General features: G+C 52.7%; 1 long non-coding RNA gene across 1 annotated transcript in view; it reads left to right on the top strand.

The window, feature by feature from the left end:
* Positions 1-465: 465 nt before the first annotated feature.
* LOC135330564 (uncharacterized) overlaps positions 466-12283 on the top strand; it is a 29864-nt gene continuing 18046 nt past the window's right edge. The window contains exon 1 of the long non-coding RNA XR_010392539.1: positions 466-513. This is a non-coding gene — a long non-coding RNA (uncharacterized LOC135330564). The remainder of the gene's footprint in view (positions 514-12283) is intronic.

Genomic DNA, 12283 nt, shown 5'->3' with positions numbered 1-12283 from the left:
TCCATCCACCCATCTGACTTTCAACCCATCCCTTCATGCATCCACACCAAACCTCTAAGTCTCCTCCAGTCTCTCCACACGCTGATGCAGAGATCATTCTCCACGTCAGCCACTCACCGCATGTCCCCATCTGTCCCGAACGCCTCTGTCTCGCTGCCACTTTCCTTCTGCCTGACCCTTTCTCCGGGATTGTCTTCTTTCTCGGCAGTGGCTGTGGGCAGGGCCCAGGTGCAACAGGAGCCGTCGGCAGAGACCACCGAGGGCACTGGCATTAACATCACCTGCTCACACCCCAAAATAAAGACCAGCGAGTACATCTCCTGGTACCAGCAGCTCCCAGGACGAGGTCCAACGTTCATCACGAGCGCTTTCAAAGGGTCGAAAGAGGTGCGGGACCCGCCAGGGACCCTCATGGTGTCCGAAGACCGCCGCTCCAGCGTCCTGCATCTCGTCCGGCCCCGCTGGCGGGACGCGGCGGTGTATTACTGCGCCGTGGGAGACCCGGCGGCACAGGTCGGGGCTGCGGCCGGGCACGAACTGCCGTGGTTGGGGCGGGACTGGGGGTGTGGGGCTTGGCGGGGGCCGGGCCCGCTGGGGGGTGCTGCTGCTCTACCCACCGGGGCCGCCTCGCCTCACCTCGCTGCGCCGCAGCGGGCCTGTCCCTGCGCGGGTCCCACTGGGCCGGGGCCTCCGTGGCAGGAGGGACCCTGAAATGGCTCCCAAGCCTCCGAGTGGGCAAGTAGCTCCCACACTGGCTGTGACGGAGACATACCAAGGCGACGGCAGCAGCGGGTGAGGAAACAGTGACTGGAATGCTGGTGATGCCTTCAGTGCCTGGAGGTGGGGCGATTGAGCTGATCAGGATCTCCCGGTCTCCCCATTTGCTGGCACCTTGACACACGAACCCCCAGTGCCCACAGCCCCACAAGAGTTGATGGTACACAGATCTATGCACACTCCCTGTGGACAGGGTGGATTCCTCCAGTAACCAACGTTAGACACTTAGGCCCATCGATAGATGGTGTGGCATGACCTGTTCTCCCAGTTGCCTAATGCACAAAACACAGACACACAACAGAGGCAAACAGGTCTCTCCAGCAGTTGGTCCAGCACCTTACCTGTGGCCTTACCTGTAGCTGAGTCTCAAAGCTCATGGTCTCTCCAGGAGCTGGCTGGGAGCTCCTGGTCCCTCCAGTAGCCAGCCCTCAGCCCACCCTTGTCTCTCCGGTATGTGACTCTCAGGGTCCAGGTGAGCACAAGCAGCTGGAGGCTGTGCACGTGGATACTTGAAGGGATGGAGAGGGCTTTTCAGCAAAGCAAAGGGCTGTGCTGCCATTTCTGCCACCCTGCCAGAGGGGACAGTGTGTCTGCCTCTGGTGGAGGGTTTCTGCAGCAGGTGCTTTTCCCAGAGCCCTTTCCCTTGAGGAGCCTCTTGACTGGCTGAGGGAGAACAGAGGGGAAATCCTTGTGTGGAGAGGCAGCCTGGGTCTCAATGCCTTTGTCTGTGTCTGGTCCTACCTCTGTTCAGACAGTACGTAGGGACAAGGGGGACATGACTGGGAGCAAAGTGGCCTTTCTTCATGCCCTGCTGGAGTGGGCACAAGCCTCTGTCTTGGGTTGGGCTCTGGATGGCAAGAAGAGTTCACCACAGACACTTCTTCCTTGCTAGGGGATGGCTGGGCTGCTTGTGATCTCCAGGAGGGGCAAAAAGCAGGAAGACGCCCAGCAGCCTCCTGGTGCCTTATAGCAGGCTGCACGATGTTAGGCTCCTACAGGAATTTTTTGGTGCCCAGGGCCCCTTTGGCAATGTGGCGCAGAGTTCAGAGGCAGCAGTGCTGCAGCTGGGTATGTCTGACTGAGAGGATATCCAAGCACCTTTGGGCCTAGAGGCTTGTGAAAGAGCTCAGCTGTGGCCTGACTGCACATAGGGACCTCCGAGTGCTGAAAAAGCCTCCCGTTGGCCCTTGGGAACATGGAGCACAGGAAAGGCTGCAGCTTGATTGCTTTGCTTAGGCTGAGCATTTTAACAGCTTCAGCTCCTTTCTCCAGAGAGCCTCCCTGGGGCAGAGGTGTAAGGTCCCAAGGAGATCTGTCTGGAGCAGCAGTGAGAGAGTGTTGCTCCACCCTCTGGGCTGAGGTCTGGAGGGTGCTTTGAGCCTGCAGAGGCAGGGGAAGACAGGACCTGCTATCTTCAGCACCCTCTTTCTCAGAGATACCTGGACACCTCGTGGAGTGGAGATCGTGACATGGTCCTGATTTTTCCGGCAGCCCTGCTGGGACTGGCAGCCTTTGGTGAGACACACTTTCAGGCTGGGGAGCATCAGAGCAAGAGAGTGCCTTGTCAGTGCTGGAGGGGGAGATGCAAATTCTGACTTCATGGGTAACTGGCAGTCTTTATGCAGGGAGAGCAGGGGCTGCCGGTGGAGGACTGCAAGTACTCTGAGGGATGTCAGGAGTAATGGGCATAAAAGGAGGAATGAGGCTCTGCATGTCTCTTTCTGAGATAACAAGTGCCTTTGTGTGCACTGTTTATCCATATGTATTTAGCGAGAGAGAGAGAGCGAGCGCGATCTGCCAGGGGAGGGACCAGTGCTAGACATGGGAAATTCTCTCCTCGGTGGATTTGAAAAACATGTTGTCAATCTATGCTGGAATGTCAAAAATCCTTGAGGACTGTTCAGAGAAGGCTAAGTCCGTGCTAGGAGAGGTGGAAAGCTTTATAAAGCCAGGGCATGGACAGACACTGTGGTGTGGCTTAGGGAGAGAATGTTGTAGTGAGAAGTATGACCAGAGCTAGGCAAGGCAGAAGGAGAGACCAATAGCTAATAGAGCTGCTTCTGATCTCCAGGAGGGGCAAAAAGCCAGTGATAGGTACAGAAACAGCAGATGGCCTCACAGCCCAGTGAGATGCTGATGAAAATCAGGATGAGCTCACAGACTGGCCTCTGAGGAGTCACAAGAACTTGGAGAAAGAAGGGTGTACAGACAAACACCTTAGTTTTCCATAGGCTGTGAAAAGAGAAAAATGGAGGTGGGGGATATTGAGAGAGCTGAAGAAGTGATGGATAGATAGATGCATACATAGACAAGCAGTGCTGAAATGCCTTTCTGTCTTTACAGGTCATGCACAAAAGGACTTTGTGCTGCAGTTCCCAGCAGAAGCGACCATCCAGGCAGGACACAGCATAACACTGCACTGTAATTTCTCCTCCAGCTTTTCCAATCCCTACATCTTCTGGTACCAGCAGTTCCCAGCGCAGCCCCCTAAGCTGTTGCTGCAAGTGGGAAAATGGAAACCTCAGGCAGAGTCGGGAAGGTTCTCCTCTTCGCTGTCTGTGGAGACCTCCCTCGTGCTTCTCCACGTGCAGAAAGCTGAGCTCCAAGACAGCGCTGTCTACCTCTGTGCACTGAGCCCACGCTGGTGTCCTCAGTGCGCAGCACTGCACAGAAAGGCATGCAGAGTGCTCTGTGGGGCGTTTCTCTCCTTGCCTCTGTTTGCATGTAGCTTTGAGCTCAGCCTGCCCAGCAATGGCACCTGGGGGCTGTGATGAGGCTGGGTTGTTGCCTTCCCTGCCTGTGCAGCAGGAACAAGTGTCATTAAGCACATGTCAGTGAAGCTTTCACAAATGTGTCTAGATCCAGGGTCGTGGGAAATGATCGAAGTGGTATAGCAAACCTGACATGGTCTCCAGGGGAGACTGATCTTGGAGGAGAGCTATTGGACAACTGTTACCACATAAGCCAGGGCAGACTCAGGAACAGCCCTGAGCTGCAGATCCCAACTGGGTCACAGGGGCGAGTATGCAGGAGAAGCATCCTACTTGCTAGTCCAGCTCTTGTTCTTTCCTCAGCCACCACTGATGACCACTGTTGGGGCAGAGGACCCTTGGTGGGAGACATGACTGTCCTTATGGTTTTATACCATCCAGCCTAAGTATCCCAAGGAGGGAAAATCCCTTCCTAGCCCTGCATCTGGGGATAAGGCAAGCTCTCAGCATTTGAGCAAGTCACCTTAGAAAATGAAGAAGATTCTCTGCTCCATCCCCTCAAGATGCCCCACTGCTTTTCATGTGTCTCCTCCAGCTTTGGGGAAACACCAGTGCTTGGCTGGGGGGAGTCCCCATGTCCCTGAGTCGGTGTGGTTGAGCAATCATCCGATCCCTCCATTTCTAGGAAGTAGTTTGTTGCTCTGTGTGCAGTGCTCTTGTGGTGCTAAGTCTGTTTGGTGGAGCAAAGAGCTGGCCCTGGAGAGCAGCTGTGGTGGGAGGTGACAGAAACAGCCAGGGTGCCTGAAAGGAGACACTGGCTGGGTTTTCCTGCCTGGGGGAGCAAATGTGCAGGTGTTTGCAGTGAGGCCTCCTGAGGTGACACACAGAGCTCAGTCTTTGTGCCAAGGAGGGTGTGGGGAATGCATGAGAAGGAGAAACAGGACAGAGAGAATGAGAAGGGGGGAAGGAGAAGGAGGCACCTGGAGAAAAGAGATGGCCTGTGCCTGTGGGGGATAGGAAGGTGGATGAGCAGCCATGCTCCCACCTGGATGGGAAAGAAAGCAGTAGTTTGGATGGCAGCTGGAGGATGGTTTCTGTTCTGTCCTCTTGCTCTTGAAGCACCCAAAGATGTGTGATGGAAGAGTCAGGATTTTGTGAGAAAAGTGGGGCATGTGGGAGACCAAATAATAGACAGGTTTGCATGTGGGGGCACTACTACCTCATTCCAAAATGACATTTGAAATGACCTGCATGCTTTTTTCTAAGCACGTTACATTGATTCTGATTGCCCATGGGACTAATCTCACATCTGTTGTGTTTTCCTGGCCACATTTGGAGTTGGAGAGCTGGATGCACAGTGTGGCTGGCGAGAGCTCAGAGGATGATTCTTCCATGGGGCCGTCTGCAGTATTTCTAACACTCCCGCCTGCCAGGAGTGGCTCATCTTGGCCCAATGACTCATCCCAAAACAGCAAACTAAACTGCTGGTTCCCTGTGCCCAGGTGTCAGACAGGAGGGAGGCCCTGCTTACCAGGGCATTTTCCCCTCCAAAGGCTTGCCTCAAGAGACAACATTTCCCCTGGCAAAAGGCTCCTTTCAGCTTCTTGAGGCACTGACATGCAGAATGAGATTGGCAGAGGCCAGCCAGCAGGTCATGGGGCTGGAGCACATGGCACACAAGCAGAGGCTTGGTGAACTGGGCTTCTTCAGCCTTAAAAAGAGAGAGCTAAAGGAAGACTTGCTGTCCACAGGTCCCTGATTGGAGACTAAAAAACCAGACGGAAGCAGAGTCTTCTCAAAGGTGCTCAGCCATAGAGTGAAAGACAATGGACACAGGTTGGAACATGGGAAATTGGGATTACAAATCAGGACTTGTTATTTTTTTTATCGTTGTTGTTGTTATTTACCCTGAGGGTGGATCAAGTTTTCCAGAGAGGCTGTAAAACAGCAATGCTTGGAGGTATTCAGGACTTAACTGGGCAGGACCCTGAGCAGCTGGATCTCATGGCATCTGCTTGGACTAGATGACCTCCAGAGGTCTCCTCCAGCCTAAATCACTCAATAATTCTATGATTCTATGCAAAGAGGGAAAGCAGGATTTTCTGCAGCTAAAGGTGAAGACCAGGGCAAATGGAGATGTAACTGGCTATGAAGAAACCAAGTCTAGTAGTGACTGAGAAGGTGTGTATTTGTTTGCTTTAGGGGGAAATGGCTGCTACAAGAATGGTTTCTGAAGTGGTCTATGATTGCTCTGAGGCTGGGATGGTATGACAGGAAAGGGGATTGCCTGGCTTATGAGGTACCTTCATGCAGACAGGAAGAGAGATTTCACCCTGCCTGGAGGGATTGGCAGGACTGTATTTCATAGATGGCAGGCTGGAATGAAAAATTTTCTGAAATTGATGTTAAATTGGTTAAAGAAAATCATATTTTTTATGTTTTTTCCAGTTTGACGATTTGTATGATGTCCAGTTAAGTGTTTGTTCATTTTTACTATGAAGGCTATAATAGCTACAGAAAACAGAAAATACAGAAGATAGCTATTACTACTATGGATATGCATAACTGCATTCAGCATTTTGTGATGTTCCAATTCTGATCTGACTTTTCTGGTAATTAATAACTCCTCACTGCCTACTAAGTAAACTTGCATGAAGATTTGACAGGTAGCTGCAACTGTTTTATAATATTTATGTTATCTCTATAATATCTGTTAAATTAGTAAAACCTTACTGATATAATCCATCATCTGGATACTGGTATTACAACTGGAAAAACACTCTTGATCTAATTCACATTTACACTATAGATTGTTTTACTGAAGTCTGAAAAAGTAAAGGTGTCTCTAAAAGATGCAATCTTAAAGTCAGCATAGGCAGAAACCACAACCATAGCATTTGGGGGACTGCAGGGCTCAGGAGTGGTGTTCCTTCAGATGTCTGAGAGCTGCAGCCTTGGAGTGTCCCGAGAGGGGTTTGGAGGCAGACACGGTACAGGAGCCAGGTGCATCCAACGCAGGCAAGACCTTGGGGATGGAGAGAGGAGACACAGGAGTCAAGGAAGGAGAGTCTTTCGCATCGGAAAAGGCTGTGTCAGTCTTGAGAGCCCCCACATCTCTAGGAATTCCCTTCTGCAGAATGTGAGGTGCAGCATGGTCATGAATTGGAGGGGTTAGGGTAGAGCCTGCAGGCCTTACTGCTCCAGGTCTTAGAAGGTTAAAAATTATTACTGTTATTTTAATTGTTGTTATTATTATTATTTATAGAAGTAGTAGTAGTAGTGGTAACAGTGCTGTTGTTGTTGTTATCATTATCACTGTGGAGTTTTTTGAGGCAAAGCCTAAATCAGCCTTAAAGTGAACAGAACAGAGCTCGTTATCTCTGCTGTGGCTGGTGCATGGGGTCGGTCTAGAGTTGATCCAAGAAGGAGGTGGAGATGGAGGGGGGGGGGGCGTTCCCATCTTCATCATCCCACCCCTTCCCATCCCATTCCTGTTCCAGGGTTCAGGGCTGCGCTATCCACAGACTTCACAGACTAGCACCCCGAGGAGTGCCTCAGGTACACCCTGGGGAGGCAGCAACTTACTGATTCCCAGCTTTTCCCCCTTCAGCCATACAGTAGGATGTGCTTGTCACCTCTGGGTTTGTGGGAGTCCACAGCCCCCATTGGAGCCAACTGCCTCTCTGGGGTTGCAGGTTATCCTGCCAGAACAGGACACAGCCAGACTCCCTGGGGTGGTGCAGAGCAGGGTTGCCCACCTGCTTCTGGGCATTCTGGTGGGAGGTAGTGTTCCCAGGCACCGGAGGAAGAAAAAGGGAGAAGCCACAGAGCTGGAGGATACTTCTGTTTCAAGAGGAAATAGCACCTTCCACAGAGAGCAGAGGAAGCTCAAGATGTGAAACCCCAGTGGGAAGAACCCCCTGAAGTTACAAGCAGCCAAGCAGAGGGTGTGCAGGAAAGCAAGCACTTCTAAGTGGTGAGGAGAGGACTCCATTGGGAGATCAAACCAAGAACAGACCCTTCCTGCCATGAGGAGCACAGAGCTCCCAGGTCCCCTCCACTGTCAGGACATTCAGTGGCCTGACGTGTGTCAAAGCCAGAGGAGAGAAAAACAGAGGAAGCATTTCAGGCATAATAACAACAAGAGCACTTTCTCTTCCCCACTTCTACCTTTGCTGCCTGCCCCATGGACTCATTTCTGACAGCTCTGCTCTCTCTGGGCTGGGAAGTGGTTTTCTGACTGTCACTAACTAGCAGGAGTGTCCCTCTAAGTATGCACCTCAGGTATGTTGTCCTCACTGCCTCCCTGAGGCAATGGCTAGGTAAGTACGGGTTTTGCCTCGAGGCACAATTCTTCTTTTCACCAGGAAACTCTCACCACCCTTACCAGGTCACTGCAGGCCACTGCTCTTGAATAATGGGAAAATGCTGGGAAATCTCAGCTCACAGAGGTGTTTTTGCACCAGCTTTCTCAAGGTGCTGCTACTGCTGGCAAAGAAAAGGGGAGACAGGGCAGGGACTCATCCTCCCCATTCTCTTCAGACAATTCTCTCCTGCCTTTCTTTCCCCTGCTGCCCATCTTTCTCTGCCTCTCTCCTCTGACCCTTCCTGGGACCAGTGTTTTACAGCTATTTCACAGCTGTTCTACAAACCCACATTTCTGTCTTTGCAACATGAAAGACTGATCTTATCAAAGCTGATGAATAGACTTGCAAGCTCTCCTCCAGTTAACATCATTAGGGAGTCCCAGTCTCCCTGCCAACTGGCATCTGCAAGGCAGCATGCTGTGGCCAGCAGTCTCCTTCAACAAGTCAACACTGCCAGGGCTTCCTTTTCTGTGTGTACCTGGGCACCCAGGAGTCATCTGAGATGACAGGGAATGGGGATCAAGATGGATCTTTTCTTAGTGGCTTTCCTAGTTCCCTCACCCTGCTGGAGGTGTCCTGGTCCAAGCACGTGAGGGCCAGGATTGACTGTGTTCCCTGGGCAGCAGAAGAAGGAGCAGGGGCACAGCAGAGCTCTCCTCCGGGGGCATCCTGGCAGGATGGGATGGGTGTTATAGGGCTGTGGAATCTACACTGAGCCAGGAACTCCGAGCTCCTGCCCCAACCCACTCGACACCCTGCTGTCCCCAGCCTGGAGCCTTCTTCCCTGAGGGTTTTGCATCCTGTCTTGGCTGGTGTCCTGAAGCCTTTCTCTGTGCAGTCACTGACCCTTGCATTCCTCCAGGTGCCATGGCCCAGACCCTCCTCACGTCCTAAGAGGGACTAGTGCCAGTGGAGGAGACTGGCACCTTGCAGATCACCTAGATTTACCAGACCGCCTTACTCTGGTGACCAGCACAGCAGAGGCCAGACCTCAGCTGGTCTCCTATCAGGCAGCTGCTGGCCTCAAGAAGAGGGGCTGATTCACCACATTGCTGAACACCAGGGGTAGATATGCCTCTTCTAGCTGGAGGAAGTCAAGGCCATCCATACGACCTTGTACCTCTGTTACATGCAAGAGAGCCTGGTGCACGCACATTCCTTGGCTGTGCAGGAACCTGGGGAAGGAAGGGGGTGTCTCTGTGCAAGGCTGAGCTCCAGTGGGCTCTCCCTTGCTAGTGCCAGCTTTCCTCCACATCCAGGGATCTCCAGTCAAAGATCCTCTTTCTGAAAGGTGCTGGAGCCAGTGGCTTTCACTGTGAAGCAGAGAAAAAGCCTCTGCTGTGCAAATGTTCTCCCCACACTCCAGGACAGGACCACACTGCCCACACCCTTTTTGCATGGAGCTGGTGGGCTGTTCTGCTCTCTGTGTGGCACCAAGGGCTGGAAAAACCCAGTCAGGGACTCCTGTGAGTCTTGAATTCTCATAGAAAATACTGGGGGGTTGTCTGATTGTTTGTTTGCTCTTTGTTTGCTTGTTTCTGCACAGGACGTTTGCCTGGAGCCCGGAGAGGAGGGACCTCCTGAGACTGGGCATTGCTGGAAACCTAAGGGATGCCCTCACATGGCTTCAGCCAAGAACTGGATCCCTCAGCCCAAGGAGGGTGATACCGCTGAGGTGAGGAGGAGCAAAGGGCAGAGAGCAAGGTTTCCCCTGTGACAATCTGCATGCAATTTCCTCCTGCTCAGTGCAGGAGGGCACTTGGCTGAAAACACCTCTTGCAGCAGGTATCTTTCCACCCAGCTGGTTCTGGAGGATAAACCCACGAGTGAGAGAGGATCCAGGCTCTGGCTGTACTTGCCACTGGTGTCTCTTGTTGGGACTGGAAAGCAGTGTCCTTTTGGCAATCCTTGTAGGTTTGTCAGGGTCAAAGGTTAGAAAGAGACAGGCATTTTCAGCCTGGCAGCATCAAGAAAACATGTGTGCACAGCAGGTTTCAGTGAAGTGGTTGGGGACAGGCTCATGGACAGGCCTGCAGCCCCTCTGGGCCACAGTTTGCAAGTTCCTGAAAGGCTGCTGTTGAGAAGGGAAATCAGGCACTCAGCCAGCCCTGCCTGGCTGCCATTAGATGAGGTGTTTTGACAGAGATTTGGGGGCTTCTTTTCTAACTACAAGGACAAAGGAAATAAACTCTGTGTGTGTGTGATTAGATTCATTTCAAGGTCTTACTTTCTCCTTTCCTTTAACTGCAGCCATGAGAGCCCACCTAAAGAGAACCTGTCCCACTTTTTCCTCCTTGTATTGGCATGCATGGCAATAAAACAAAGGAAGAGGGAGAAAAAGCAAAGTTAAGCAGCAGTTACCAATCTGTATAAGCAGGTAGCTCATCCCTACCATTATGGGCATTTATCTGATGATCTGATAAAATGCTTTAGGAGGTGGTGGCTGAGAAGGAGAGAGAGACTGAAGACATAGATCAAAAGGAACTGCAAAAAGTACGGAGAATAAGAACCACAGGACATATGGGCCAGGTATGGCTTGGCTTGGCTGCCAGAGCTGAAATCCACACACACCAGCTCTAACACGCTGCTCTTCACCATATTGACTCATCGTCACTCCTTGATTAAAAAAAAAGAAAAAAAAAGTCTCTTCCCTTCTTTGTACTCTGTGAAAGCATACCTTACTTCTCCCAGCTCTGTAAAGCCCACTGTGATAAGCCTCTGCTCACACAGCTGACCCCATCACCCAGGCCACAGGCTGTTCAGGTCCTGGAAGAGACTTGGGACTGATCTTGAAAGGAAAGCTGGTTCAATCTACAAGCTCTAAGGGTTTGAGAGGAGCAAGAGAAAAACTCCAGGAGTTGCCTTGGACCCACAGACAGCCAGGCCCCGAGGCCGTCTCCCTGCTGGGGTGCGCAGATGCCCGCTCGGAGGTCCCAAGGCAGCGGAAGTGCCGTGGGCTCCGGGGCCGAGTTCGCCTCCCACTGCCCACGCTGGGCTGCACCACCTCCTCCCCAGTCGCCCCTGCAGGGCCGGGCTGGGTCTGCTGCTCTGTCCCCGCTAGCACCGGCAGCCCCTGCCAGCACCCGGTGCTGCCCCACGCTTGGCCCAGAACCACTGCCCAAGGGCAGGCAGCGCTCAGCCCAACTGCTTACCGGGCACTGCCTGTGGTCTCTCGCCCTGCCGGGTGCGGCGTTGGGCCGCGCAGCACCGAGCCCTCGAGTGCAGCATGGCCGGGGCTGGGGCCGCCAACTGGACTGGGAGCAGCTCTGGGCCGGTGGCCCCAGTGGGAGCGGAGGGCAGGAAGTACCTCTCACCCCTGCGGAGGGCTGTGGCAATCTCAGCACGGCAAGTGTAAATATTTCAGTTTATTGCCGCTCAGCACAAACTTCTGGTCACTGTTTCAGGCTCTAGCAAAGAAAAGGACACACAGGTTCAAACAATCCCCTACACACACAGCTCTCCTTCTTCCCCACTTCGGCCTCAGTAGAAGACCTGTGCTCCTCCCTTCCTATTCTCTCTTTCCCTTGTTTTTGCTCTGGATTGTACTTATCCCTCTGCCTGCCCCCAGTTGCTGCAGTGAGGTAAGGGGTAATGCAGGGGTTTGGGTCTCAGCTGTAATGTGTTAGGTTATGTGATAAAAAGCTCATCTGCACACATACAAAAGAGCACAGGGAAACAATGGCACAATACCCTGCCCCAGCTACTTGCAGGCCCATCTCAAGAGAGCCCTCAGCCCATCAAGGACTTACCTCTACAGGCATTAAGGAGCACAATGGGAGGTGGGGGAAGCCAAATTACATACTCAGAGGAAAAGATACCCTGTCTGGGCTCCTCCCAGGGATGTCCCAGGAGAGCCAGGGGCTCCACAGTCAAGGTGTGAAACCCACTGAGATATATCATTGGGAGCAGCTTGGCAGAGCAGCTTTTGGATTAAGTGTTTGTGGGGGTGTTACTGCTGAGGTGTTTGGGACACATTATGGGATGCAGGGCAAGAGCATTTGGGGATTGCATGAGACATGAAGATTGCCTAAGGGCTGTTTTGGGGTGTAACCAAAGGCAGGGAAGGGAGAGATCAAGCATCACTGATTGCTGTGTGCTTGTGTCAGGTTACCCTGTGCTGTGTGATGGCCATAAGATGCCAGGCAGGGCAGGACGCGGGCTTTGTTCTCTTGCCCTCAGCCCTTCTCACCCTGCTCGTGGGCCTTGTGCAGTGGCCACAGGCTTGTCCATGTGTTGCATCTCTGTGGTAGCTGGGGATGTCTTCCTCAGCTCCACGGGACCATGCCTGAAAGGGAGCCATTGCAGTGTGTCCCTCTCTCCCATGATTCTGGGAAAAAGTCATCTTGTTCCCCTACCTCAGCTGCCCTCCGTCCTCACCTACCCCCCACCCCTCCCCAGTGCAAGCAATGCTCTTCTCCCTGTGCAGCT

The sequence above is a fragment of the Dromaius novaehollandiae genome, chromosome 22 (assembly GCF_036370855.1).
Source record: "Dromaius novaehollandiae isolate bDroNov1 chromosome 22, bDroNov1.hap1, whole genome shotgun sequence".
In the NCBI taxonomy this organism is placed as follows: Eukaryota; Metazoa; Chordata; class Aves; order Casuariiformes; family Dromaiidae; genus Dromaius; species Dromaius novaehollandiae.
The sequence above is the reverse complement of the archived record's forward strand: the minus strand, read 5'-3'. Positions and strand labels throughout refer to the sequence as shown.